The following is a 27,578-nucleotide window of genomic DNA, read 5'->3' as shown; positions in this document are numbered from 1 at the left end:
TGCCTGTGGAACCCACAAGTAAGACTTGAGTGCAATAGCACTCTTTGTCTTGTGTTCCCCAGCATACTGCCTCTGATACTGGAGGAAGCATATCACCATTGGGACTAGTAGTCATTGGTAACCTAATGCTCCATTTTCTCATGTAATACCCCTTTAAAGCCATTCTTTTAAATGGTGGGTGGGACTTGTAGCATCCCATTTTTTAAGATGCACCAACTGTTCCTGACTGAGGCTGCAAGCCTATATTCCTTAACCTGGGAATAACCTCCATTTAATGTAACGGGATTTACTTCTGAGTAGCCTTCTCTAGGTTTGCAAAATAAAATACTTGTGTGAAATTGGTAGCACTGTGTGATGCAGAAATAATCACAATGCACAGCCTGTATTAGGGAATGAAAAGAAAACAAACCTGAACTTTCTTTTGCCTCTGCAGAAACTCTGCCAGACAAATATTTGAAAAGAGGAGGAATAAAAGCTAAACCCAAACATATTAAACAGGGGATTTTCGTCTGAGAGTTATGGAAGAGAATGTAAAATGTACCTTCAGAAAACACAAATTGGAAAAATGTGTTATAACTAGATACACATGTATTCTGCTGGATTCTAATAATCTGAGTCAATTCCCAAAAGATGCCATCTCAATACAGACCTCCAACTATGGAGCGGTATATAAATGCAATAAATAAATAAATTAAAATAAATAAATAAATACAGATCACAGTTTACCTTTTTTGATTCAACAACGCACTAAATGAACTTGGGTCCTACCATTCTGGCTCAAAACAGAACACAAACTAAATGAGTATCACAAATAGAAGAAATGCAGAAAACACGTCACTTTGTGGTTTTTAAAACTCAGCAAAATAAAAACTATTTAAATAAATACTTTTGTTAAAGGGCAAAATTACATATAATGGTGGCAGCATAGGTGCTGCCATAAACTTGAAACATGTATGGCCACATTTCTGCCTAGTTAGTTGCCTGTGTAGGCATCCATGTAGTTTGGGTCAGTTATAAACAATCCTTGAAAATTAAGAGTTCGCAAGGTGTAATAATAATTAATATTGCCTTATCTACTCTGACTTATACATGTAAGAAAGCTTCTTTGGTGACCAAATCCACCAAGTTCAAGAAGACCATATATTCCCTGTTTAACGTGGCCATCCATTTCTTTGTGACATCCATATCTCACACCTATTTAACCATCTGAAAACACAAGATGTGGGGAAGGAAGGATAGCAACGTTCGGCCCAAAGGAATGGAATAAGGAAGTAGGGGGCATGTGGAAGAAGTGAGGCAAAGCCAAGCCCTATTAGTATGATCATGGGCATTGGAAGATTAATAGGACAGTTGAGGAGAAAAGGGGTTAGATGCCTTATGCCTGTTCCCTGGTTCTTCCTCCATATGGATGGTCCCTGACTGCCTTACCAGCTTTGTTGTTGTTGTTCAATTCCAGGTCAGTCCAAAACAAAATATCCCCTCATCCATGATTTAATTGAGATGAGAGAACCCTCCTGGTGTGTATTACCATGAATTGGGTGGAGAAACTGGAGAAAGTTAGTCTCTCACAGCTGTACCCTCCTGGGTATTTGGTACTGTAAGTTTTTCTGTCCATTCTGTCCACGACTGTTTGTATCTTATGCTGGGTACCCAAGGTGGATTACAGATTCTGCTGGTGTACCACCCACCCCACTGACCATCAGTCTCCCTGCCTGAGCTGATATGGGTAGTCTTGAATTTGGTGTTGGGGACCCAAAGGATTATGTTTCTGGGGTATCTCAACTTCCATGCTGAGGTTGCCCAGGGCAGCTCAGGACTTCATGGCCATCATGACAACCATGAACATGTTATTGGCCCAACTCTTGTAGGAATACACATGCTTGATATGGTTTTCTTGACTGGACAGATGGTGATCTGAAAGTGGAGGAATTAACAGCTATCTCCTTGTCATGGTCAATTCCTACTGAGGTTTAGACTCTCAACGGTCTTTCCCCTCTGCATGGGTGGGAGAACCTATTAAAATGGTTAGCCCACAGAATTAATGGATTCCAATGGATTCTAGAGGGCTCTGGAGAACATTTCTGCTGTTCTGGCTAGTGCTGCTATTGAAGCCCTGGTTACTCTGTAGAATACAAATATCGCTCTGGCAGTTGACACGACTGCACCCAAGAGCCCTTTCCCCCTCAGCAGAGCCTGGGCAACTCCTTGGTATACATCTGAGCTGAGGGCAATGAAGCAAGAGGGAAGATGGCTGGAATGCAGGTGAAGGAAGACTTACACCAAGTCCAACTGAACATAGAGCTCATTATCAACCCTACTCTATGGTGCTGAATGAGGAAAGAGGAATTCTTTTCCACCAGCATTAAATCTTCTCAGTGGCATCTAGCAGAGCTCTTCCAATTGGTTCTCAGACTGTTGCAATCTGGGCCAGGGAGAAAGATGGCGGAACCCTTGGTAGCATGCTATGATAAGGGGAACACTTTGAATATAAAGTTACTTGCATGTGTCACAACTTTGACACCACTGTTAATGCAGTCCCATTAATAGACATCCTAGACTTGTTTTATTGGATGACTTTCATTAGTTGAGGTGCAATGTTTAACTCCGGTCGACCACCTGTATGCCTGACTCTTGCCCTTTATGGCTTATTACATAAGCCATGGAAACACAGCCCTATGAGGAGAGACTGAACGAACTGGGCATGTTTAGTCTGGAGAAGAGAAGATTGAGGGGAGACATGATAGTACTCTTCAAATACTTGAAAGGTTGTCATAGAGGGGGCCCAGGATCTCTTCTTGATCATCCCAGAGTGCAGGACATGGAATAATGGGCTCAAGTTACCGGAAGCCAGATTCCGGCTGGACATCAGGAAAAACTTCCTGACTATTAGACTGTTAGAGCAGTACGACAGTGGAACCAATGACTTAGGGAGATTGTGGGCTCTCCCACATTAGAGGCCTTCAAGAGGCAGCTGGACAGCCATCTGTCAGGTATGCTTTAAGGTAGATTCCTGCAATGAGCAGGGGGTTGGACACAATGGCCTTATAGGCCCCTTCCAACTCAACTATTCTATGATTCTATGTTGCTTTGGTATTTCTTTTGGTGCATGCATGTGTATTTTTATTGTTCTTATGTTGTTTATTGGATCACTGTTTTTACTATTGTTGCTAACTGCCTTTTGGGTCCTATTAGAGATGAAAAAGCATATCTATCTATCGTGTGTGTGTATATACACACTAGTTTGATAGTTCTCTCAATGCTTATGCATATACACACAAATGCACACACATACACACACACACACAATTACATCTCTACAGTTTGGTAGGTCTCTCAATACTACAATAAGATATAGAATTCATCCGTCAAGTGAAAACTTCTCAGCTTCCACAGCAGTTTTGGAGTTGTGGGGTGGGGGGAGGATAAAACGTGGTATAGCGCTAAATAATGTTGTACTTTTTAAAAAAGAGAGACTTCAGAAGGAACCAGAACCATTCACCAGCAGCAGCTGGCTCTCTTCTCTTCTCAAGAGCTGGCGATGGTGGTGGTGCTGAAATTCCCCTAAATTGGTGATGGTATTTGTATATGTGTGAGAGGGGTGGAGGAATGGGAACCCCGAGAAGGGTATGTCAAGCCAGCAGCGGCTGAAGGAGCGAGGCAAGCAAGCGAGCAAGCAAGCAAAGGTGGCTCTGTGAGGAAACCGGAGAGGCGGGCCGAAGGGAGCCGGTTCTGGTCACCCGCGAAGGAAGGAAGGAAGGAAGGAAGGAGCAGAGGAGGGAGGGAACGAGCGCGCACTTGGGAAGAGGGAGCCGCGGCGGCAGCAGCACCCAGAGGAGGGAGGAGGACGGAGCTGGCGAATTAAAATGGCCACCAGCAGCTGCGGCAGGAGCAGCGGCGATGGCGGCAGGAGCAGCTGGAACTGGAGCAGCAGCGAAAGCGCCGCCTTCTCGCCTCCCGGGATTGTCCGCTCGGCCCGGCCGGGCCTTGATTGATAGCGAAGAAGCGACGCTGGGACCTGCCAGCTGACGGGAGTCCGACGGCGGGCGGCGCTGCTGCTGCTGCTGCCGCCGCCTCCGCCGCCTGAAATCGCCCCCCTGCCTGGACCGCAGCCCCGCCGTAGGGAAAGAGCGTGAGGGAGGCGGGCAGGCAGGCAGGCGAGCGGGCGGGCGGCCGCCCCTCCCTCCCAGCCCCGCCGGGCTCTTCCACAGAGCCGCCGGTCTCCTCACGTTATTATCGCCAGGACTTATTCCCACCCACCCCTCATTGATTTATATAAAAACCCGGTGTTTGTTTGTTTTTTGATTTAAAAATTGTATGTCTAAAAGCCCTCTCAGGTGGGGCGGAGACTGGACACATCTCCCCCTCCCCGCGGGTGGAGGGGGAGCCGCGGAGCGACCACCCTTCGGTGAGTAAACGGAGCGGGGTCGGTTTCCCCCCTTCGCCTCAGGCGGCTGTTTTGTGGCGAGACAGGCGACTCAGGAACTTCAGGGCGAACCTCCCTTCCTCTCCCCGTTTTCTGCCACCCTGGGGGCCCCGCGGGCATTTGCCCGGGGCTGTGTGTGTGTGTTGGCGGTGGCACCCCGTCTCCCTCCCATCCCTCCGTAGGCCGCAACGGCGGCTCCGGACTCTCCTCTGCTTCCTTCCCAGAGATGCTGCCGCAGGAGCCGTTTCCTGCTTCTTCTCTCTCCCCCCTCGCCCCCCATTCCCCTTCCACAAATATCCCTTCCCTCTGGCTTGGCTACCTCTAGTCCCCTTTTCTCCTGTGCTTCGTTGTGAAATGCGGGGGCCAGTTATCCGCATTGCTTATAGATTATAGGATGCAATATAAGGAGGAGGAGAAGGAGAAAACAAAAAGAAAGAGAGAGAAATACCTCTCAATATATAAATAAGTTAAAGGAGCCTGGGAGCCAGACTTCCTGATTATGATTTTATTATGATTATTTTCAATGGCTTGTTTTATTCTGCTGGGTGTTTTTTTTTATTATTATTATTATTTGGAATCTGCACGGGATTCCAGGCCTTGTCTCCAATAAATGATTTTTAAAAAAGAGAGAGAACTAAATTAAGAGCTCTCGTCTGCTTTAACCTTAAGGGGGACAGGTTACAAATCCCCCACTCTATGGAAGCTGCCTCTGTTCGCTGGAAGAGGAGGGACAGAAGGGCCCATGGAAATACTGACAGTCTCGCCTCTTCCTGGCCCTGCAGTGATTGCTGTTTTAACCCTGTGCTACTGCATGCAGTTTTCAGCTTTTGTTGAACTGAGGATGACCGGTTTTGTTTCCCCCCCCCCCCCCCTTAGATACTGGAAGGGGGTGAGTGGGCAGGAAGAGGAGCAGAAAGACAGCCTTTTAAAAGAATCAATCCCAACCTTCCCTACCGTGCCCTGCGGTACAATAAAGGAAAATAACAAAAGGCATCCAATCCCTGTGGATTAGGGGTGGTTTGTTTTGGTTTTTATAAAGTGGGTTACATGATAGGTTTTATAGGAGCTGAAGAAATAACGTATTTGCCTGTAAGGATGTTAAAATTGGTGCAAGAGGGTGAAGGAACGCTGAGGGGTGAGGAAGGAGTGACTAGTCATTAAGAACTGGGATGGCTTTTTAAAAGATTGAGTTATGTTAGTTTAAGCAACCCTGTAAGTTGTACTAGAGGATCTTCCTATTTGTTAGATTCCAATCTTGTAACAGTTATTGTTAATAGAGATCCGTGCTCTGGTTTCTGGGGTTATTTTTTTAGTGTGTTGGAAGATCCTTCTCTTCCCTTACAGCATTTTTGGCTATTGATGTAAATATAGTAAGTGCTTGCATAGAAATTTACTGCAAAATAAACTTGCACGATGTGTTTCGTAAGCTAGTTGAAATGTTTTGTTGTCGTATAGACTGCAGTGATCTGAGTGCAGGATTCTGTATAAAAGCCTGTGTGGCTTGATTCCATATATATATATGGTTTGGACTGACTGACTCCCTCCCCTCTAATATTTTTCTGAAGGGTTGAAGAACGAAAACAGCCATACATTCTAATTCCCACCATGTCTCTGAGATGAATACAATAACATTCACTATTACAAATAATTGTTCCAGAACTTAACTTGCTCATGAAGAGATGATAAATGCACCTGCTATTCTAGTCTCTTAGAATTGGAGACTGTGACAAGCAAGTCAGCAGTTTCCAAAATTTGCAGTATTTCAGAATCATGTTTTAAAAATCAGAGTAATGTTGAATGAGAGTACTGTGGAATGGTCTTCCATGGTGGCTGTTGAAACTTACACTAGGGGTAGGCGACATGGAACCATCCAGATGGTTTGGCCTACAACTCATAATCCCCAGCTAGCATGGCCAATGGTCAGGGATTTAGGGAGTTAGTCCAAAACATCTGGAGGAAATCAGGTTGCCTGCCACTGGCTCACACAGTGCAACCCATTGTAAAGTCTTTGGATATTGGTTTTCTAAATTGTGGCAGATACGCTCATGATTAGGAAAGGCACCCTCCAAGCTTATTCCTCAGCTGCTTTAAATATTAGGATTTTAGTAATATTTCAGCTAGTAAATTAATTGGAAATATAGAATAAATATTGTGAGGAAATTTGATAGACACTATGGATTTAGCTTTATTGTGTAGGAAATCCAAGATTATCTCTAGGATTAGAGCTCACCTTGTTCGGAGATAACTTCAAAACCTCTCTCTCTCTCCCTGAAACACCATCAAATACCAGTTATGACAGGAATTTAACAACAATACATGTGTGCACTACAGTTCCAGCACTCAGAAACTTATCTTTGATCACTGCCTTGGACAGACAACTAGCCAGGTCTAAGTTAGTCATCTTCTGTTACAGATATGTTGATAATATCCCTGAAGCCAATGCTTGGGAAAGCACTATATTCCATGTAAACATTGCTGAATATGCTTGATTGTGTTGAAGGAAATGTTTGGTTAAATATCAGGGAGTATGCATGAAGTATATTTAGGAAGGGAAACTGAGGGTAGCTTGAAATCGCTGTCATTGAACATTTGTGACATAGACGTCTAAGTTCAGTAGCTGTAGCATCTTCCTACTTAGAATTAGAGCTATTCAACATGTGGTGTATAGGAAGAAGCAATTACTCCCCATGTTTATAGTCATGTGAATGCAAATCTCTGTTTCTTCATGAATATGCGATGAGAAGCAGCAGACTATTGTGGTGTTCTACCAAGAGTACATATGAGCAAAATAAATATGGGTGCATGTTACCGAACCAGTGGAACTATCCCAATGTATATGTTCACCAACAACCCCTCCTGAGGTTAACTAGAGAGAATTTATACACTGTAAAGAAGATGAATGCCATCTGAAGGGTCTTTAGACTCATTGTGTAATTTCAGCTCTCCGGGTTGAAATAGAAAATAGACTAATGCTTCCCTTCTGTGTTGAATATTTTGGCCCTTTTTCTGGTTCATTGGAAAAAAATAGTAATGATTTGAAATTGAAGCATCAAATCACCTTTGCAATAGCAAAGTTGAGGTTGAAATGCCAATCTTATTCCTATAACATTGTGGAGCTATGTTATACTGAATCACCGTTGGTTCATCTAGTCCACTACTACATAGTCCAGCTTTCAAAAGCTGTCTAAAGCAGATCTGTCCCAGCCCTTGGAAACTTCTGATTTGCAATCCTGGAGATGCCAGGATGTGAAGCAGGAACCGTCTGCATGCAAACCATTGTTTTACCATTGAGCTTTGGCCTGGCACCTATTTATAATACTGTGGTGCCAGCAGTCTGTTAACAATGCAGATATTTTTTTTTACACATAACAATAAATTTCTGCATGTCTAAGTTCTGTGGCTGCTGTTTTGCACTAGTTATGTCTTACCTCATTTGTATTATTTGCAAATCAGTCCATGAAAACAATCCACTTCCAAATGGTATTATTTAGATAGCTCCATCCTTAACATGTCTACTTGGAAAAGAAGTTCCGCTGCATTCAGTAGAACTTCTTAGGTACCATGCTTAGGTTTTGCCGCTCAAGTCAGTCCTAAATATGTTTATGCAAAAGTAGGTTTCACAGAATTGAATGGGAATTAGCTTAGGGCTGCATATCCAGAGTGCTTCAGTATGCCCTGACAAAGTTGTAAACTTGTTTTCAGCAGAATTTCCTCTTACACTCGAAGAAGATTGCTTTTGAATTTCTGACAGTTTGTTCCCAACGCTACTCCTAGAAATGCCACTGCTGTTTAGTGTGCGAAAAATGCCTTAATTTCTGTGTAAATTTAAAGATATAAATTAATAGAAATTATATCTATTGAGATAGGAAGATTGATCATTTGCCATGAGACTGTCAGTATTTTTCTTCATTCTGATAATTTAGTGTTTTCCTTCTCCCTCGCCTCCATTTCTCTCTTTAAATAATAATTGTAACACTGTGATTTCCAAGAAAATAATTTACCACAAGAGACCACGAAAATAATTTACCACAAGAGACCACATCAAGATTTTTATTTGTTTGTTCAAGGCAGCCTCCCCCAACCTGGTGCTCTTCAGATGTTTTGGACTTCAGCTCCTATCAGCCCCAGCCAGACTGGCTAATGGTCAGGAATTCTGTGAATTGTCATCTAAAACATCTGGGGGGCACCAGTTTGGGGAAGTGTGATTTAAGGGATTTATGCACTTCCTTTCAGAATGTTTATCCCAGTCCAGTTTACAATGTAAGAATAAAAAAGTAATAATAAACACACTTTGTGTAATACAGAATTAGAATTAAAACAGCACTTAAAATAGCAACATTTATGAAATACCTCTGTTCTTAGTTACCCTAACTAGACTTTTACCACAGTAGCTCAAACTCTGTCTTGTCCTTAACAGAGACTGGCAATTTTAGGGAAGTGTGCTCTCATAATGCTCTGTGTCATGATGACACTTTTGCTGCCTCTGAATCTGGTGATGTGGATTTTGAAATATCCGCAACGTTTTGAAATATGTAAGCAGATCTCAGTTTAGGGTGTAAAAGAAGGCATGTGTGGGAAGAATATTGCACGTATCTTCTAATTTTGGTGGCCTCTGATCATATTCTCTGTTGAAACATATTTTTAAATAGCTTTGTAATTGATTTGTTTAAGCATACAACTCCCAATGTTCTTTAGCCAACAACAAACAATGCCTGCTATTTTTGACCTGTTCAGATGACATGCTAAGCTATGGTGGTTAAGCATTTTGAGCTAAACATTATGGCTTAAGTGTGTCATATGAAACATTACTAACCATAGTGGCTTCATAACCATGGTTTAAACATGCTCACTATTTGCTACAAAATGGTTAGAGGCCTAGCCATGGCTTAGCGTGTTGTTGGAACAGGCCCACTGGTTTGTAGCTGGTAATGAACCATGGTTTATTTTCAGGGATGGGTTTAGACACAATGGCAAGCCAGGTTTCAACAAATTATACCATAGCATAGTGTTATATTCACACCAGGCCAATGTCAGCAGGTGGACCATATTCACACCAGGCCAATGTCAGCAGGTGGACCAATGGTCTGACTTAGTAGAAAAAAGCTTCCTACGGTTCTGCCAGTTTGCACTGATTTGTAGGCACTTGTGACATCATAAATTCTCCTAACCCCACTCCCCAGGGGCAATTTTTCAACTTTTCTTTGTATAAATGATATATTAAATGATGAATAGAGCACACAGCCTGCCTGAAGCATAAGTTCCATTTCTCTTAGGTTGTATAGACATTTGGCAATCATGTCCATGATTGCTTAATGTCCACTCATGCTAAGAACAGGAAACATAATGACATTATGGCCGCCATAAGTGCCATTTTGGTTGAAAGGTGGGGTACAAATAAAATAAATACATACAGTTGTTAAAGGCACACTTGAATTAAAAGATGGTCTTCTTCAGGTGCCTTCTCACATCGGAGGTTAGCTTTCATTATAGCTATTTTTGTTTTTGATGCTGTTGCTCTAAATAATTGTATAGAAGTACAGCTATATCTTTCCCTCAAGTTCTTTAGCTGTGATGTTTGTCTTCTTCCCACTGATCTTTTCCCTTCAATTTTCCCTTGTATAATAAGTTGGTGTATGGTGTGTTTTTCTACTCGTATAATATGACCAAGATGAGCTAAACAGGTTTCAAAATACAAGATTTTCTAGGCTGCATCTATTTGAATAGATTCAATAAATGGGTTCTTTAAGGGCTGATTCTTTAAGGAATCACCTCTTAAAGAACCTATTTCATGCATCTGTAGCTCTCAGCAGTGAACCTTGGACTTGTGTACCCTTCCCCACTGAGTGTTTAACCTTTAATGAGAACCAAGGTGAGAAAGTTCTACACAGGTAGGTTTCATTTTTTTTATGGAGAATGGGTTGCTGAAATAGGACATATTTGTGTATATACTTCATACATGTCTTGATTCTCATTCAAGATTATATAGATTTTGAGGGGTGTGTGTGCATGAGCCCCAGAAATATACATGGCTGAGATAGGTGTGAACAGATAGTGGCCTGGTTCAGACAACATGCTAAATCATGCTGCTTAACCACAAAATGGTTAATGAAATGCATTGCATTCCGTTAACCATTTTGTGGTTAAGCAGCATGGTTTAGCGTGTTGTCTGAACCAGGCCACTATGAGACAAGTATTTAGAGGCAGTCTTTCACCTTCTCCTTCAACTTTTCTTGAACCAGCCTCTCACATGGAACTTTAAAAAAATTTAATGGGCTGGCCTCTATAGAACATACATCAGTCATGATATCAAAAGGTGAGACAGGGATTGATACCAAGTGTATAGTAAATTGAACTCCATTATGGAAGGCTTGTGCTCCTTACTGTTCTTCCAGTTTTTGCAATAGGAAAAGAATCTATTTAGATCTTGATTTACCCAGTCATGTGTCTGGGTAAATCAGACTATAAGTGTCTCCAGAATTCATTGACTTTTTAGATAACCACTCTAAGGTTCTTGCTTGGGACCTTCCCAGGTTGTCTGTATGGTCCCTGCTATGAATCCCCCCTATAGCTGAGATATGATTGTTTAGGAAATACCGCAGGTTACCCTGATCTCTGGAATCCTCTTAGGTGGTATTTGGTGTTTTTTTTTTTTTCAGAAGAGCATTTAAAAATTTGTTGTTATCCACTTTTTTATCATGTTACCTTATTTCCTTCCTGGAAATATTTGTTTTGAATTCTGAATTTCCTATACTGTAATTTATCATTATACTATATGTCTCCTTGAGTATTGTTGATAAAGTATGGTAAAATAAACAGAAGATACACTAAAAGGAGAAATCGAGGTTTATGCTGCTTATAGGGCAAGTTTGCATGTCATGCTAAGCCAACCTGAGAAGAAGCCACCATGGGTTGGTTGTTTCTTGCCAACCTGACAGATGACTGGGAGCTCTGTGGCTTCCTATGGCTTATTTCCCCCCCCCCCTCACTCCCCCTGCCGACTCCTGGCATATATTTCAAGTGCCTTTGCAGCAGGACTCATTTCCTGGGTCCCTACATTGGCACTCTTTCTGCATTTGATCCACTGGGGTTGCTGGCTACCAAAGGAAACTCCACACATAAGATCACCAAATGGAATTAATTTTCTGAGCCCTTGTGAACATGGTAACACGTTTGTATTTGGGTGCGGGGTGAGGGGTTTCCACCAGAGTGTAAGACTGTCTGACCACTAGTTAGCAAGCATACCCATATCCTCCCCTTGTCAGTGTCCTTGACAATTTCACCCTTCTGCTGTTCCCTTGGTAGCTAACACTTTTTTAAAAGGCTACTTCAGCTGCTCTTTAAGTAAACACACCTGCCCCCAAAAGATCCTTCTCTTGAAGCTTCTGGCCACTTTATGCTCTCTCCATCTCCCCCCTCCCCCCTTGCGCTTGTTTATTTACAATTTACAATACTTATACCCCGCTCCTCAGCCAAAAAAGGCTCTCTGAGTGGCTTACACTTAGCAAAAAAGACTTGTTGCTTCCCTTCACTGGTCTCCATTGTTAGCTGTCAACTATACATGTGGGTTACAGAGCAGTGAGGTGGATTGGTAAGCCTCTGCAAATTTCAAGGCTGAGCAGTGAGGGTTTGGTGAAGGTAAGCAAATTTCATGGCAGAGCAGAGAAGGGGATCAGTAAATATGCACAAATTAGAAGGCAGAGCAACAAAGCTGAAGGGAATATTACTCAAATTCCATGGAAGAGCAGTGATGCAGATTGCTAAAAATATGCACATTTCATGGCAGGGCAGTAAAACTGAGGGGAGAATTACACAAATTTCATAGTGGAGACTTTCATATCTGCGCACTTTTGCAAGACTAAAAAAAAGTAGTGACTGTGTTTGGGAGAGTGTCCTATCTTCTTGATTTTTAGGAGCATGGGGTGAAGGACACTGGTGAGGGAAGATTGCAGTGTCACCAGCAAGACTGTGAGGAGTGGCAGGGGTTTTCATGCTCTTGTGGGTCTCTAGCCATTTCTGATAGCCCATGAAGTTGCCCTACTGGGTTCAGATGTCACAGCATGCCAGCCTGAACACATGCCACCCTGAACAACCCAACTACAAGGCATGGGTTCTAAGAGTGGCTTGTTCATGAAAAATGAGCCACTCTGCAAAAACCACACCAGCTTCAGATGTCACAACAACACACCATGGCTGATAGGTCATGTTGTATGAACAAGATCATAGTTAGTTTCCTAAACCCTGGTATAAGCCAAGGTAATGAGGGAAGAGACTTAAGGGATCACACGCTGATCTGGTTCACATATAACGGCAATCCATCGATTTGGGATAAAGTTAACTGCTGGGTTGTTTAGCTCTAAACAATTCAACACTCTGGGTTTGCATGTCATGCACAATCCATGAAGGAGCCAATTGTAGGTTGTGGGATAAAAGAGGAAGAAGCAGCCATGCTGCAGGCAGTGCACCCACTCGCTAGTGGTTTTAAAACGATGGCTTATTGTTATATAACACCAGTCTTAAAAGAATTGCATTGACTGCCTATATGCTTCCAGACTGAATTCAAGGTGATGGCAATGACATTTAAAGCCCTAAACAGCTTGGGGCCTCGGTACTTGAGGGAGTGCCTCTCCCTATATATGGCTGCCTGAGATTTGAGATCTGTTGGAAGAGCCCTCCTCTGCTTCTCACCAATGCAAGCACCATGTACATTGATAGTGCTATATAAATAAATAATAATAATAATAATAATAATAATACGTTATGGTGGGACATGGGGGAGGGCTTTCTCTGTTGTGGCACTCTGGTTGTGGAATGCCGTCCCCCTTGGAGGCCTGACTGGTGGTGACACTGGGTTCATTTTGGCGCCAAGTTAAAACATACTCTTTATCAAAGCCTTTGGGAGCTAAATTCTCCATGGTTACAAATAGTTTTAATTGTTTTTATTGCTTTTAAAAAATTCTACTGGTTTTAATTTGTTAACGATTTAATGTGTTTTTAGCTGTGAATATTTATGTTTACATTGTTCTGATTTTATTTGTACGCCACCCTGATATCTCACTGATATGGGGTGGGATACAAATGTTTTAATAAATAAAATAAATGTGAACATGGCCACGCTTAGTTACATTTATCTATTCATATTCTTGCTGGTCCAATAAGTGTTCACTGTTGAATAGCCCCTATAGAGTGAGGGGCCAATTGAAAAGAGTAAAGGGGCAAAAGGACTAGTGATTACTAGGCAACTATCTTCACAATAATTCATCCTCATGTATATGAAGTAGGCTTAAAGCACGTTAACTCATATTTTTAAAAATAAGTTAGTTACTAATGCACCACCTGATTCACTTCCTCACTAGTTTAAAACATTAACTTTGTTTCATTTTTAAAGAACAGGGGAGGAGGGAATAAAGTAGTTTAGTTTTGTGTTAAGTAATCATTCTTTCACTATGGAGATTCCAAGAATGTGGTGAAAGTCGCATGTGACCTAATTTAGCATTTAAGAGAGTCAGCACTTAAACATCTTTGTGTGCTGCTTAAAATAATATCCAAGTGAGTACAGTTATACATGTTGTAAAGAATGTATGTTGGAGAACAGCTTATTTTTGTTGTTGTTTCTCTTAGAAGTTGAGTTATCTTTCAGTTACGTATAACTGAGGATTTTAGAGAGAGAAATCTAACTGATATGATCAAACAAAAATAACTTGGGTCCTAGTAGTGAGGGACAAGACTAGAGAATAAATAGGGATGCTTACTTTGTAAAAGTTCTCAAGTGTAGCTAATTTGCTGTATTTCAGGGACATATGGTAAATAAGAGGAATTGCAATGGAATATTTGAAATATGTAATTCTGCTTGGAGAGTAACATACTTCTATCCTTATTTTATTGATGAATGGCTTCCTGTTGTATAAATATGTGTTGGTATTTCATTCTAAAAGGAATAATTACTTTTTGATCCTTATTTGGAGGTAACTATATTGCTTCTCAATATGTAATCTGTACTGGAGTACAGAATATGTATATTGATAGGGTTTTAGAAAGGAGACTTTCTGTCTTTACCTGTGCAATATGTAGGTGAAGTCAGTAGTAAGATGAAAACTGTTTTGAAGTATGAATTTGAGAAAATACTTCCAGAAATTGTAGTTCCTGATTTATAACTCTCATTAGAATGTAGTCAGGAAGCATACGTAGGAGAAAAAAAATATGTGGGAAAGGTGGCATTGATGATTAAACAGAGATTCTATTTTTGGATACATTAAAAAGGAAGCTGCAAGGAATGTAAGATAAATGAATATTCTGTATTGGTGTATATATAGTACTTTTAGCTTAGGCAAGTGGAGAGCTAGAAGATTAATGGCTTTTATAAGCTGTTTTCTCAGGGGATGAACAATACAGATAGGAGGAGACAAGGACTGCTGTTGCCAACTTTTCAGCTAGCTCCCACAGCTGTGCCATTATCAGTGGTTGGATCAGCAGCCATTAGTAGTAGTAATGCTTATATTCATGCCACGAAAACCTTCATTTGCCATTGTTGTAGATCAAGCTGTTAAGGGCACAGCTGCAAATGCCATATAAAGTTGGCAATCCTAAGGAAGACTGGCTGATTTTCTAACGGGACAATAAAGATGTGAGGGACCTGAGAATTCGCTAGTTCAGCTTCCTGCTCAAGTGTCTCATATCACACACCATCTTTCTTATAATACACATCACCGAGAATATACACATGACCAGCAACTCCAGGAATAAACTGGTAATATTTCTTAGTCTTCGATATCTCTTTACCATACTCTGTGGTGGATTTGCATTTATGTGGACAAAAACAACATTGCACCTTGACCTTGTTTTATATGTTAAATATTTTGTTGCTTTATGTGGTAGCATTTAGATTGGTTGGCAAAGTTTGTGGTTTCCTATCAGACCTGGGAAACCTCAGGCCTGGGGATCCTCAGTGTCTGGGAACATCTGGGGAATCTGTCTCTCCTGGATTCCTGAGATGGTCATGCCCCCTTCCCCTCCCCCCTCTTCCCCCACCCATCCACCCCCGATCTTTGGGTAGTTTCTCAGCATTCGTGCAGTTCCCCCCTATTCTACAAGGATGAAATGCCTCTTCTAAAAGGATGCCGTGTTACAAGCACTAAGAGGTTGAAACTACAGTAAGCTGGTATTTTTGGCTGCCCCTTTTGACTTTGGCCCTGCCCACACTGGAATGCCCCCCACCACTGGAATGCGCCCATCCTCCACAAGGGCGTCTCTCTGAAATTGAATTTTGCCCTTGGGCTGAAAGATTCTCCCTATCTCTGCTGTAGATATAAGATGAGAAATGTAGGGAAGGCATGTGATGTATTCCTGATTCCTTTTCCCAGCAAAATTTGCTTTGGAAAAATAAACAATTTATATTTTGGACATGTTTGTCAAGTCCAAGCAAGTTACTTTTAAAAAATGCAGGTTAGAGTCAGTGACAGGGAACATGTGGCCTACCTCCAAATATTGCTGGACTGCAAATCCCATCAGCCCTCATTGGGTATGCTGGCTGGGGCTGATGTGCGCTACAGTCAATAACATGTGGAGGGCCACACATTTCCCATCTCTGTGTTAGAGAGTTCAAAATGGTGCAGTTAGTTTAGAAGTTATATGGTAAGTTATTTTAGATTTCTCTGCTGCTGTGATGATGATGATTATATTTATTTGTATCCCGCCTTTTGCCCAATACTGGGCGTCAACTATTGTTGGCAGAGGTGAGAACTAAGAGCATGGATGACAATGTCATTTGCAAATAAACTATTGGGTAGCTGTTCATGTTTATACATTTTAATGACAGGATGATCCATGACCTCAAGTTATCACAGTGACTAAAGGGAACACAATTTTTATTTTCAGGTTGACAAGAGAATAAAAAACTTGGGTAGATGAGTATGAATCAATTATCAGTGTTTGCTCTTATAGACATTATAGACATTCCATCCCTTTACTTGTAGTACATAGCTTGTGGAAGTCTATAATGATTTTTTTCCCATTGATGGAAGCTAGAAAAATCTCTGGGGAAACTTGTATCTGAAGTATAAGAACAATAGTTTAGTTGAGCTATTGATAATGAAGACTAGAAACATTACCTGTCTCATGAAATCACAAAAGTGAATGGTAAAGAAAGGATATAATGCATTTCCTTTCTTATATTTTCTTGCAGTTGACTCGTCAGATTATAAGATTTAACTTGTTCATGTCAATACTGGGCCTGTTCAGATGTGACAACCCCTCCCCCACAATAGATAGATAGAAAGAAAGATGTAAGATCAAGGAATGGAGCCTGGGCATAGAAAGTAATGTCTGTCTGAATTTGGAAGACCCACAAATACTTGAACATGGCTTCTCCCTTACCCAGGACATTTCATTCTCATCTAAATAGCTGTGCATCTCATGTGATGGACATTACCTTCCATGTGTAGTCAGGGGAACAGGAAAAGATGCTGAAAGCATGAATATTGCTCCCAAAATCAACAACCAAGTCTTAAAAAATCAACTCTGACAAACAGGAGGAGGGCCTTGGATGAGATACTTTGTCTATGGAATTTTCTCCTCAGGCAGGCTTACCTTGCTTTTCTTTCAGTCAGCAGGTAGAACTGTTTATTTTCCTAAGCTCATCCATTTAAAAACCTTGCTGAGTGCTCTGTCTTTATCTGCCAATTGTTTTTTATTATGTGGTTTAGTGTATTTTGTATCTTTATATTGTAAACATGTAAACTGCCCTATAGCCAAATCTAGTGGAGGGTGGTGTATAAATATTTTAAAGAAACAAATGAGGGTGTACAGGTATTGTGTGTGTGTGTGTGTGTGTGTGTGTGTGTGTGTAGGTATTTTTGGACTGAGGGTAATATCTAGTCATGGTCTTAGAATCAAACAGTACACTTAGGAAAATTACAAGATGTAGTTCTTGCTGAGTGTCCTATTTCAAACTGCTGATGAAGAATTAAATGTTTTAATGTACCCTGTATTATTTAAAACTCAACGAAATGTCCTGCTTCTGGAGAGCTACCAGGTCAGGAGAAGGGTTTTGGTCGTGTGTGAGTGCGCGTGTATTTATATATAATCAGCATTCAGCTTGTGATTCCACACCAGCGATTTGTATATTAAAGCAAGAGCTTTGAGTGATTCCGCTGCTTATTTAGCTTGGGATAAAGTACCTATGCATTGTAGAAATACATCCCCCCTTTTATACTAGGTGTCATCTCCTTTTAAGTAGGCAACTCCTATATTGCTTGCTGTATTCCCGAAGAATTGATTTCAGATTTTTGTCTCTATGTGTTGGGGGATGGAGTTTTCTAAATGTGTAGATTGATTGCATCAGCCAAAGTATATATACTCTTGAATAATGCATTTTATAATTTCTCTGTACATATTGATCTGCTCCTTGTGCACTGCTTTAGGCCATTACAGTGTAAAAATAATCATGTCTAAAACGTATGTGACTCCCCACCCCACACCACCACATTTATCTAAATGGCACTCTGGCTTTACTTTAATTGTGATCTTTGTCTGCCAAGTTGTTCCACAGTCCACACAGTATAACAATACAACATATTTTCATCAGAATTATTCATATGCCAGAAATGTGTTTTATGTTTGCTGGTTGTAGAATTAGCTTTGAGGAATCACTGTCCCTGTTTTTTGGACAAGGATGGCATGTTTAGTCATCTGTAGCTTTCATACTGACATGTTCTTTTTACATTCATCCTTTTCATGATAAATTGTTAATTGAAAAGCTTAGGATGAAAGCCAGTGTTGCATGAGTAGAAGGCAAACTTAGGTACTAGATCTTTCCTTTACCTGCAAACCCCCCCACTTTTGAAAAGCTTTTCAGAGGGTTAAAAGGACTTAGTGAACATTGTGGAATTTGTCTTACAGTGCTACAATCTAACCAATTTCAGTGATTTGTCTCACACTGCAGCCCCATAAGACAGAACCCACAATATTTTGTAGGTTGCCAAATGTGGTCCCTTCAAGAAATTCCTGAAGTATGTTGCTGATAACTTTCTCCTACAGAAAGTGGAAGAAGTAACTAGAGGATTGGCTATCCTGCTATCCTTGACTTGATTCTGACCAACAGAGATTACTTTGTGGCAATTATGGGAACTCTGGGGGGAAATGACCATGTCATACTTGAATTCTTGATTTTAAAGGAAGCAAAAGCTGAGTGTAGCCATATGCGTACTCTGGATTTTAGGAAAGCCGATTTTAATAAACTCAGAACAATGATAAGTAAAGTCTCATGGCAGGTGACCCTAATGAGAAAAGGAGTCCAAAATAAGTGGAAGTTTCTAAAAATAAAAATGTAAAGGCACAAATACAAACAATTCCAACAAGGTAAAAAGGTAGAGGACAACAGAAGAAGTCAATGTGGCTTCATGAAAAGCTTAGCGATGACTTGACAACAAAAAGGGACACATATAGGAAGTGGAAGGAATGCTACAAAAGAAGAGTACAGACAGGTAGCTAAAGCTGAGAATGAGCTGAGGTAAACAAGGGATGCTAAAAGCAACCAAAAAGCACAGTAAAAGACAGAGGAAAGAAATGGTGGCAAAATAATAACAGATGACAAAGAAAAGGCAAAAGTGCTTAATTTCCTACTTCAGCTCATTCTTCTCCTGAAAGAGAGTCTATGACCCACCCCCCCTTTGCAAATTTGAAGTATAAATTGAAGGGCAGGATTGGAGCTTGAGATTGATAAACAAATGATCAACAAGCACCTAATTTCTTTGAATGAGTTCAGATCCCCAGGGCCCAATGAACTGCATCCTAGAGTAATATAGGAACTGGCAGAAGAACTCTCAGAACCATTGTCTATTATCTTTGCAAAATCATGGAGGATAGGTGAAGTGCTAGATGACAGGAAGAGAGCTAATGTTATCCCTATCGTCAAAAAGGAGGAACCTGGGAAATACAGACCAGTTAGTCTGACATCAATCCCTGGGAAAATTTTGGAGCAGATTATAAAGAAGTAAATCTGTAAGCGCCTAGAAAACAATGCAATGATTACTAGAAGCCAACATGGATTTGTCAAGAACAAATCCTGCCTGACTGATCTAATTTTTTGTATTGGGTAACCTCCCTTGTGGACTGTGGGTCTGCTGTGGACATAATATATTCTTGATTTCAGCAAAGCTTTTGATGAAGTTCCCCATAATATTCTGATTAACAAACTAGCTTTAATTGTGCTAGATGGAATGACTGTTAGGTGGATTTACATTTTCTTAAACCCATTTTGTTTTATGGATCCACAGTTGGCTACAGAATTGGACTCAAAGACTGCTTATCAATGGTACCGTCTCGAACTAGAGGGAAGTAACGAGTGGGGTACCTCAGGGCTCAGTCCTGGGCCCAGTGCTCTTCATTATTTTTATTAATGACTTGGATGAGGAGGTGCAGGGAATGCTTATCAAATTTGCATATGATGCAAAATTGGGTGGGGTAGCTACCGTATTTCTTCGATTCTAAGATGCCATTGATTCTAAGACACACCCCGTTTTTAGAGATGTTTATATGGGGGGGGGAGGAAAGTATTCTGCCATGCCTGGCAAAGCCTGGGCATGGGGAGCGGATTGCGGGCAGGTAAGGAAAGAGATGTGGCCAATTCTTATTGGGCCAACGGTTTTGGCACCACAGGGCTGGGACAGGTTACAAGTAAGCCAAAAATGAGGCACTTACCCCTAATGTCGCAGGCCCATGTTGCCTGGTGGGGTGGGCCCTGCCGGGCGGAGGGTACCTGCCAGGGGTGGGGGCCAACTGGGGAGCACGTGCAAGGGCCCGGAGGCTTTACCAGCTGCCACCACTTCTTGTGGGGAGCGGGAGGGGGTCGTTCGCGAGGTGCCCACCTTTGGGCCAGCTCCAGCTGCCAGTGTTGAGGAGCCTCTTCCAGGCATGGCTAGATGGACCATGGAAACTCCCCAAGGCGCGAAGGAGCCGGCCGCACGTGCACTGCCGCCCCCGGCCCAGCAGTGATAGAGAGACACCCCTGCCCTGCAGGCGCCCCAGGCTCCTCTCCCACACACGTTGCGTGAGAACGGTGCAGCTGTGAGTCCCGGAGCACATCCCGCCCGCACCCTGGCCCAGCAACTCACCTCCCGGGCGTTGCCTCCATCTTCCCGGCTGGCGCTGCTGTGCCTCCTCCGTCACACAACCAGCAGCCGCAGTTGTGGCAGAGAAGCCGGCGGCACCCACCCGCCTCGCACAACCCTCTGCGAGCCCTGCAGCGCCTGCCCGTCCGCCCCGGCCCCATGTGCAAGGCGAGGCGTGCACCAGGCCCAACCCGGCTGGAGCCGGATAGCCATGCCCACTGGGCCCAACCCGGCCGGCTGTGCTTGTGGTGCGGCGGGGGGGGGGGGCGCTTAGGGCTCGGAGCTCCGTTGGCACGTGTGTGAGCCCGGTTAGCTCTGGGGAGCACAAATAGGCCCAGGGCAGCCGCAGATCATTGCTGAGGTCCCCAATCAGGCCACGCACATTCCCCAGCCTACATTGTGAGTGCAGAGCCGCTTAGGCGCTCAACAAGCCTTTGAGTCGCCTGGGCATCGAGAGCAGGATGGAGGGATAACGGCGCACTTTGCAGGTGATTCTAAGACGCCATCGATTCTAAGACGCAGCCCGTTTTTAGAGATGTTTATATTGGGGGAAAAGTGCGTCTTAGAATCGAAGAAATACGGTAATACCCCGGAAGACAGAAAGTCCAAAGTGATCTTGATAGGCTGGAGAGCTGGGCTGAAAACAACAGAATGAAATTTAATAGGGATAAAGGCCAAGTTCCATATGTAGGAAAGAGAAATCAAATGCACAGTTACAAGGTGGCGGGAGCTCAGCAATACTACAAGTGAGAAGAATTTTGGAATTGTTGTAGATCACAAGCTGAATGTGAGCCGACAGTGTCATGTGGCTTCAAAAATTACAAATGCTATTTTGGGCTGCAGTAATAGAAGTATAGGTTCCAATGCAGCTAGGAATTCTGCACAGACTACATTTATAAACGGTAATAGATGCTATATGGAATGCAAAACAAAACTTCACACTCTCCAAAATTTTCGACATTAATCTTAAACGTTAAGCAGAATTTATTGGGGAATTAAATTATTTTAACACTTGACAGGTTCACATGACACAACAAACTCCAAGTGAGGGTTGTATATTCAAAATGGCAGCTGTATGCACAAAGCCTCAGTACGGGTTAAATAAGCCTCAGTGGGCTGTCGTATTGTGCGAACAGCCCCAGTGGGATAAAAACTTGTGTGGGATCAGGGGCAAGACATTGAAGGATGGGAGAGTAGAAGATCCCAGGCCAAGCACAACCCATCTTGCTATAAACATTCAGCCCATCTTTGTGGATAGCAGGGCAGTGTGCAAATATGACTAAAATAATATACAATACAATTAAAACACTAAAACCATGTAATAATAAACAGAGAAGGCAGCAATTACAATAGAAAAGCATTGTGACAGTGCAGCTGGGAGTCCTGCACAGACTTCATTTAGAATGTGCGTTGTATGGAAGGCAAAAGATGTTTTCCAAGCGCTCCAAACTCTTGGAAAGGCATTAATCTTAAATGTTAAGCTGAATGTATTGGAGAATTTAATTTGAGTTCTGCACACTGGTTTGCAAAACATCCCTTTTTGTCATAGAGATAATAAAGGACTGCAAGTCCAGTCCTGATCTGCACAATCAGCAATGGGCTATAAGCCCAAAACAGATTGTATAGATGTGAACATAACCCTCTGATCTAGAAATAAAAGCAGTCATCTGAACCAGGCTTGGCAGAAAGAGAACAAATATTTGTGTTAGACGGTTGAATGCTAAGGAATTGCAGAGCAGTTTTTATCTTCTTCTTTTCCTTCCTTGTCAAGCTAGCCTCTACTCCCGCCCCTTTCTATTGCATACGTTTTGTATTAGAAATATTTTTTGATGATTCAGTATAGGCCCATCAGAAATGCAGTTTTTGTAATACGTAATGCACATTCATTCTACAGAATACTGTTTTACTGCATTTGATTAACAGAACAATATATAATATAGAGTTCGTAGGATCCTGGCTTGCTTTAGCCATGATTTGCAATGGTGAACATGCACCATGAAACAATGATTAACAACTTGGAGTGGGAAGGAATTTTCATCCCTGAGGCTGGCTCCTGAGTTACAAACCATGGTTTACCGGTAGCCAGAGGTACATCAGCCTACTATAGTTTCTTCTGTACAGTTGTATGTCTATCCTTTAAAAACAAAACCTAAGGCAGATTGTAGCAGAAAGTCATTCATGGCTTTTAAGGAGTATTATTGTTTGAGTTTTCCTGTAGAACTTCTTCTTAGCTAAGATTTTTTATATTTATTTCATTTTACTTATTTTTTTAAATATCCTATATTTCCACATAGAAGGCTCTCATAGCAAGAACAAATTAAAATGATAACCTTATTCTAAGCCAACTGAAGTTTCTGGAGAGTTTTCAAATGCAGACCCAAGTACAGTGCATTGCAGAAATCTAACCTGGTTGTTCATGGATAACTATGATAGGGGACTATATATAAAAGTTAATCTTGCAGAACATTTAAAATACTGTTAAATTGCTAATAAATATTAAAAAGAAATCCCATGAATACATACTCTTGCTGCTTTACTGTGCATTTCAAATTCTCTAGAGTGGATTCTTTCAGATTCCCAAATTATTGCTACTCTTTTTGCTTGCTTAAAGCATAACTATACTATTTTAATCTGCTGATAAAAGTATCTAACTCTCATATTTTGTACTGGAGCATTCTTAATCAGTTTATAGTTATTAGAATGTATGTACTGTATATATGCTGCTGTTGTTAAGTTAAGGCTGTCAATATCATGAAAGCACATATACCACATTTTTAGTAGGGGTAGTAGTAGCCAGTAGTATGCTATTAACTGTAATTCAAGAAACTCTATTTTCAATTTCCTATTGGGTGTAGCATTGTTCTTATCACTTCATGTTTCTCAGTTTTCAATGGATTTTAAAACTAGCATAGCCAGCCTCTCAGTATCATATTTAGGCATCTGCCTCTTATAGTAGAGGAACAAATGATGAGATTCTCAAAATAAGGCTATACTGAGAATCTTGTTACCACGTACAAATTTTGCTGCTCACATGCAGATATCTGCAACTATGTAGTACATTGATAAACAATATTTCATCCTAATGTAGTAATAGTGTGTTGTAAATGTACCTTTCATTTTATAAATAAATGGAAAAAGTAAATATAAAAACCCACATGGAGATGTGAATGTAGCTGTAAATCTGGTTCCATGCAAATTGGGAGCCTGCTTTAGGAATGCATGCTCCCCTTTTAGAGCGAAATCCCCTTTCTGTTCCTTGTTTAGATGCAGACGTAATGTAGCCTGTTCTTCTTAGTAACATTACCATTGTTAGCTCAGCCATGTTGGCTTTTGTACACATTTACTTTCTACTTTGTGTTTGTGTTGGGATCACCCTAGAAGAGCCTTCCCCAACTTGGAGCCCTCCAAATGTTCTCAACTGCAACTCTCAGTATTACTGACCTTGCTGACTGGGGCTGATGGGGGCCGAAGGCTGCCCTAGTACCTTGTCTAGTATTTATTTTTGGGAAAGTCTGCATGGGCAAAGAACTTATGATGGTTAGGAGCAAGAGGAACCTGACATTAGTATGCTAGGCTAACTCCCTTTACTGACTTGGTTCACATGTAATGACAAACCCTGGTTTAATTAATTGTGGTCTGTTGAATTGTGGGCTGCTACTACATGTAAACCCAGAACTATGGGTTAACTATAGGTTACTAATCACAAACAACTCACAAAGAGAACCCATGGACTTGATTCTCATGTAATGGCAGCAAATTAAGCCACAATTTGCCACAGTTGCGTGCAGGATGTGTTCTGCTAATTTAAAAATTCTATCCCAGATCGGATGTCACATAGCAACCCCCAATCAGGAGTTGAATATTCAAAGAGGCTGCGGAGCATGCCTGACATACACCATTGGAAATTTTGGGTTAATTAACCCACAATTTGCCACCATTACATGTGAACAGCCCCATAGTTTGTTGTTGGGTTGTGAACTGGGGTTGATTAAAACATGAGCGGTTGTTACATGTAAACCTGGATCGTAGGGTGTTCATGGGTTGTTTTGCCAGGCTACAGAGGCAGCGGGCAAGAATGGTAAAAAGAACCCAGCCTCTTTACGCACCAGTACTGCAGTGCCACAAAGGCATTTGCTGCAAAGGCAGGCAGGGAGTGGGCAAAGGAGAAGGGAAACACATAACTCAGAGACTGAGTAAAAAACCCATGGTTTGTTCAATCCCTGAGTAGGGAAACAAACCATGGTTTAAATTAACTGGATTAGCATTTCGTGCGAACCAGGCCATTATAATTTAAGTACATTGACCTTTGTGTGTCCTCTACCTAATCAAAGGAGTTGCTCTTCTGCAGAGCTTGGGAATGCTGAATAAATATAAATGCCTTCTTGGCTAACAGGTTACCACCCTTGTTGAGAAACTTTTAAGAGTACCTCTTTAAAGTGGCCAGTTCATAACCTTGGCTGAAAAATGGTCCTATCCTGAAGCGTTCCCACCTCCAAAAGGGCTCAGAAGGGGAGGAGTCAGAAGGATACCATTATGTAAAGACGCTTAGAACCACAGGAAACCACAGCTGGGCACCCCTTGTAGTATCCTGTGGTGCTCAGCATCTTTACATAATGGTATCCTTCTGACTCCTCCCCTCTTGCACACAAATTTCTTCCTCCATTATATGAATGTTTGTAACTGATTTAGGCTATATATTGAATACAACAACTGGGGGAAGTGTGCAAACCCATGGTTGCTCCCTGGGACTGGCCAGTGTTACATCTGCACTGAGCTTTTAAATCATGATTGCTATTACATCTGCATTGGCATGGAACACAGTTTCCATCTCAGGTAGGATTGAAACACATCTGAATCAATCAAACGGAGTCATTACAGTAGTGCACGGGGATTGTTTTGCCATGTGAAAGTGAAATATCTTCTCCCTTCTTGCTTCAGGCTCTTGAAACTGAACTTTGCATTATTGATAATCAGAGCTTTATTCCTCACTATTTAATTCTGGGCCATCATTTATTTATTTTTGTTTGGATGGAGGGCATGAGAGTCCCAGCTCAAAAATAGTATTTGCCTTGCCATGTTGTTTTGAAAGAGCATCCCTTGCTCCAGAGTGGCTTCAAATGAAGCAGCATCCCTACCTAGACATTGAGAGCTGTCAAATTTGGAAACGGCATTGTCAAACGAAAAAGTTGTATCCGCTGTAGCTTGCTATATTTAATAAAAGGTTAATAGTAGTTTTTTGTTTATTTTGGAAGCTTTTGTGATGGTAGTGTTGTCAGCCCCACAGCGTGAGGAGAACCGTAGAGCCATTATTAATAATTTACGTAGCATTACTTGTGTGCTTTGTGTTTCAGAAATAGTCTCATTCTTCCTCTTGCTGTTTTTTGAAGGTGGAATGTGTTGTGAAATCTAAATACACAGTTTGTCTCTATACTTTAACAACATCACATAGCATTTTACCTTACACTTTCTGAATGTTCAAAGCACTTCACATTTTAGTAATCCGGATAACAGGCCCATCGGGTATGTCACTAGTATTATCATCCCCTTATTGAAGTTGGGGATTTGAGGTTGAAGATGGAGCCCTGCCTAAGGCCACCTAGCATGTTCATGGCTGGAGTTAAAATTTGAATTAGGGATTTTCTGATTCACAGTGTCCTGCTAACTAAGTCTGTTCATCCCTCTGCTTCTCTGTTCTCAATCCAACAATATTTATCTCCACTGAGTATTATTTTCTGTTTAATTTTAGACGCAGAAAAAAGAGAACCCCCATGATTTTTGCTTACATATTCTCAGATTGAATTAGGATAGTTTAAATCAGAGATGGTGAACCCCCCTTTTTTTTCCTGTTGAGGGCAGGATTCCCTTATGGGGGAAATCTGCCAGAAGCCACATACTTGCATTGGGTGGGGCCAGAGCCAAAAGTGGGCAAGGCTATCCATTCTCTCTCTGTCTCTGTCTCTCTCTCTGTGTGTGTGTGTGTGTGTGTGTGTGTGTGTGTGTATGTGTGTGTGTGTGTGTGTCCCAACAACTTTCCTCCCCACTCAGCGGGCTACCAGGGGAAAGACACTTCGCTATTGCCAAAGGTCTGACCTGATCGCTTTCAGAAGGCTTTTGAAATTAGGCAAGGACTACAGGTTGCTCACCCCTGGTGTAAATAATAATAATGAGAAAAACTTGTGTGGAAAGGGTTTCTGATAACCTTGGCACAGCATATTTGCAAAACTGGGAACCAGCCTGATTTCCTTGGGGTAAGCTTGGAGGGAAGGAGAAATTCTGTTCTTGCTAGTGCTTTTTGATCCATCCAGGATGTATGTTACTGTGTGTCTTCATTCACACATGCACATGAATATTTGTGTACACGTGTCTGAACTTGTAAATACAGGGTATGGTGCGCACACATCAGATTATGCACTATATTCTAACAAATGGAGAAAATAGTGTCTTCAGATGGACCAAAGGAACTGTATTGTAGCTGGGATCTTGCTTAACTCTGTACTGGATTGTGCCTTTGTATTTTTACAAAAGCATTTAACTATTTTTCTTTCTCAACTATTTTGCTTTGTTTAAATTAACGTTGGTAGATCACAGGAAACATCATTATCTGAGTTACTGCATATTTTCCAGTTAAACCAATATAATGCATTCTTCTGTCTTTGCACAGTTGTTTTTTCACTTGCACAGACTTTTCTGTTACTTTAAACCTATTATGGTTTTTCTTGAGACTAAAGAGTGAGCAAGCCTGTGCAGCCTCAAATCTTGCAGTTTTAGTAAGCATCACTAAGGACGGTGTATCCCTTGGCCGATAGTATATGTGTCAGGTTTTATTACTCATCCTTTAAATGTGGAGACAGAAAGAGTCCTAACTTTTGAGTGAATAGCCTTTTGCTTCACTTCATCCCTGCAAGCTGCAATGACCTTGGCAGAATGTCGGGGACATGAATGAGAAACATCGCAGAGTGGGAAGACTGAGTTTAGTGAAGGCACAAAAACAGAATTCAGAAGACAAGTTATGTGAACTCGAGTAACCTTATTAAAAATTACATGGCAGTAGC

At 41.6% G+C, this 27,578-nt stretch overlaps 1 protein-coding gene across 3 annotated transcripts in view; it reads left to right on the top strand.

Moving 5' to 3' along the window:
- The first annotated feature begins 4,316 nt into the window (after window positions 1–4,316).
- The window catches only part of WDFY3 (WD repeat and FYVE domain containing 3), a 154,567-nt gene continuing 131,305 nt past the window's right edge, over window positions 4,317–27,578 (top strand). The window contains exon 1 of one of the 3 annotated variants that reach the window (XM_063136183.1): window positions 4,317–4,405. The gene's annotated coding sequence lies outside the window, so the exon portion shown is untranslated. Of the gene's footprint in view, window positions 4,406–13,875; window positions 13,970–17,006; window positions 17,029–27,578 lie in introns of those variants that run through there. The other 2 variants (XM_063136184.1, XM_063136186.1) reach the window with 2 other exon arrangements.

The sequence above is a fragment of the Elgaria multicarinata genome, chromosome 10, assembly GCF_023053635.1.
Source record: "Elgaria multicarinata webbii isolate HBS135686 ecotype San Diego chromosome 10, rElgMul1.1.pri, whole genome shotgun sequence".
In the NCBI taxonomy this organism is placed as follows: Eukaryota; Metazoa; Chordata; class Lepidosauria; order Squamata; family Anguidae; genus Elgaria; species Elgaria multicarinata.
This window is presented reverse-complemented; position numbering and strand designations above follow the sequence as displayed.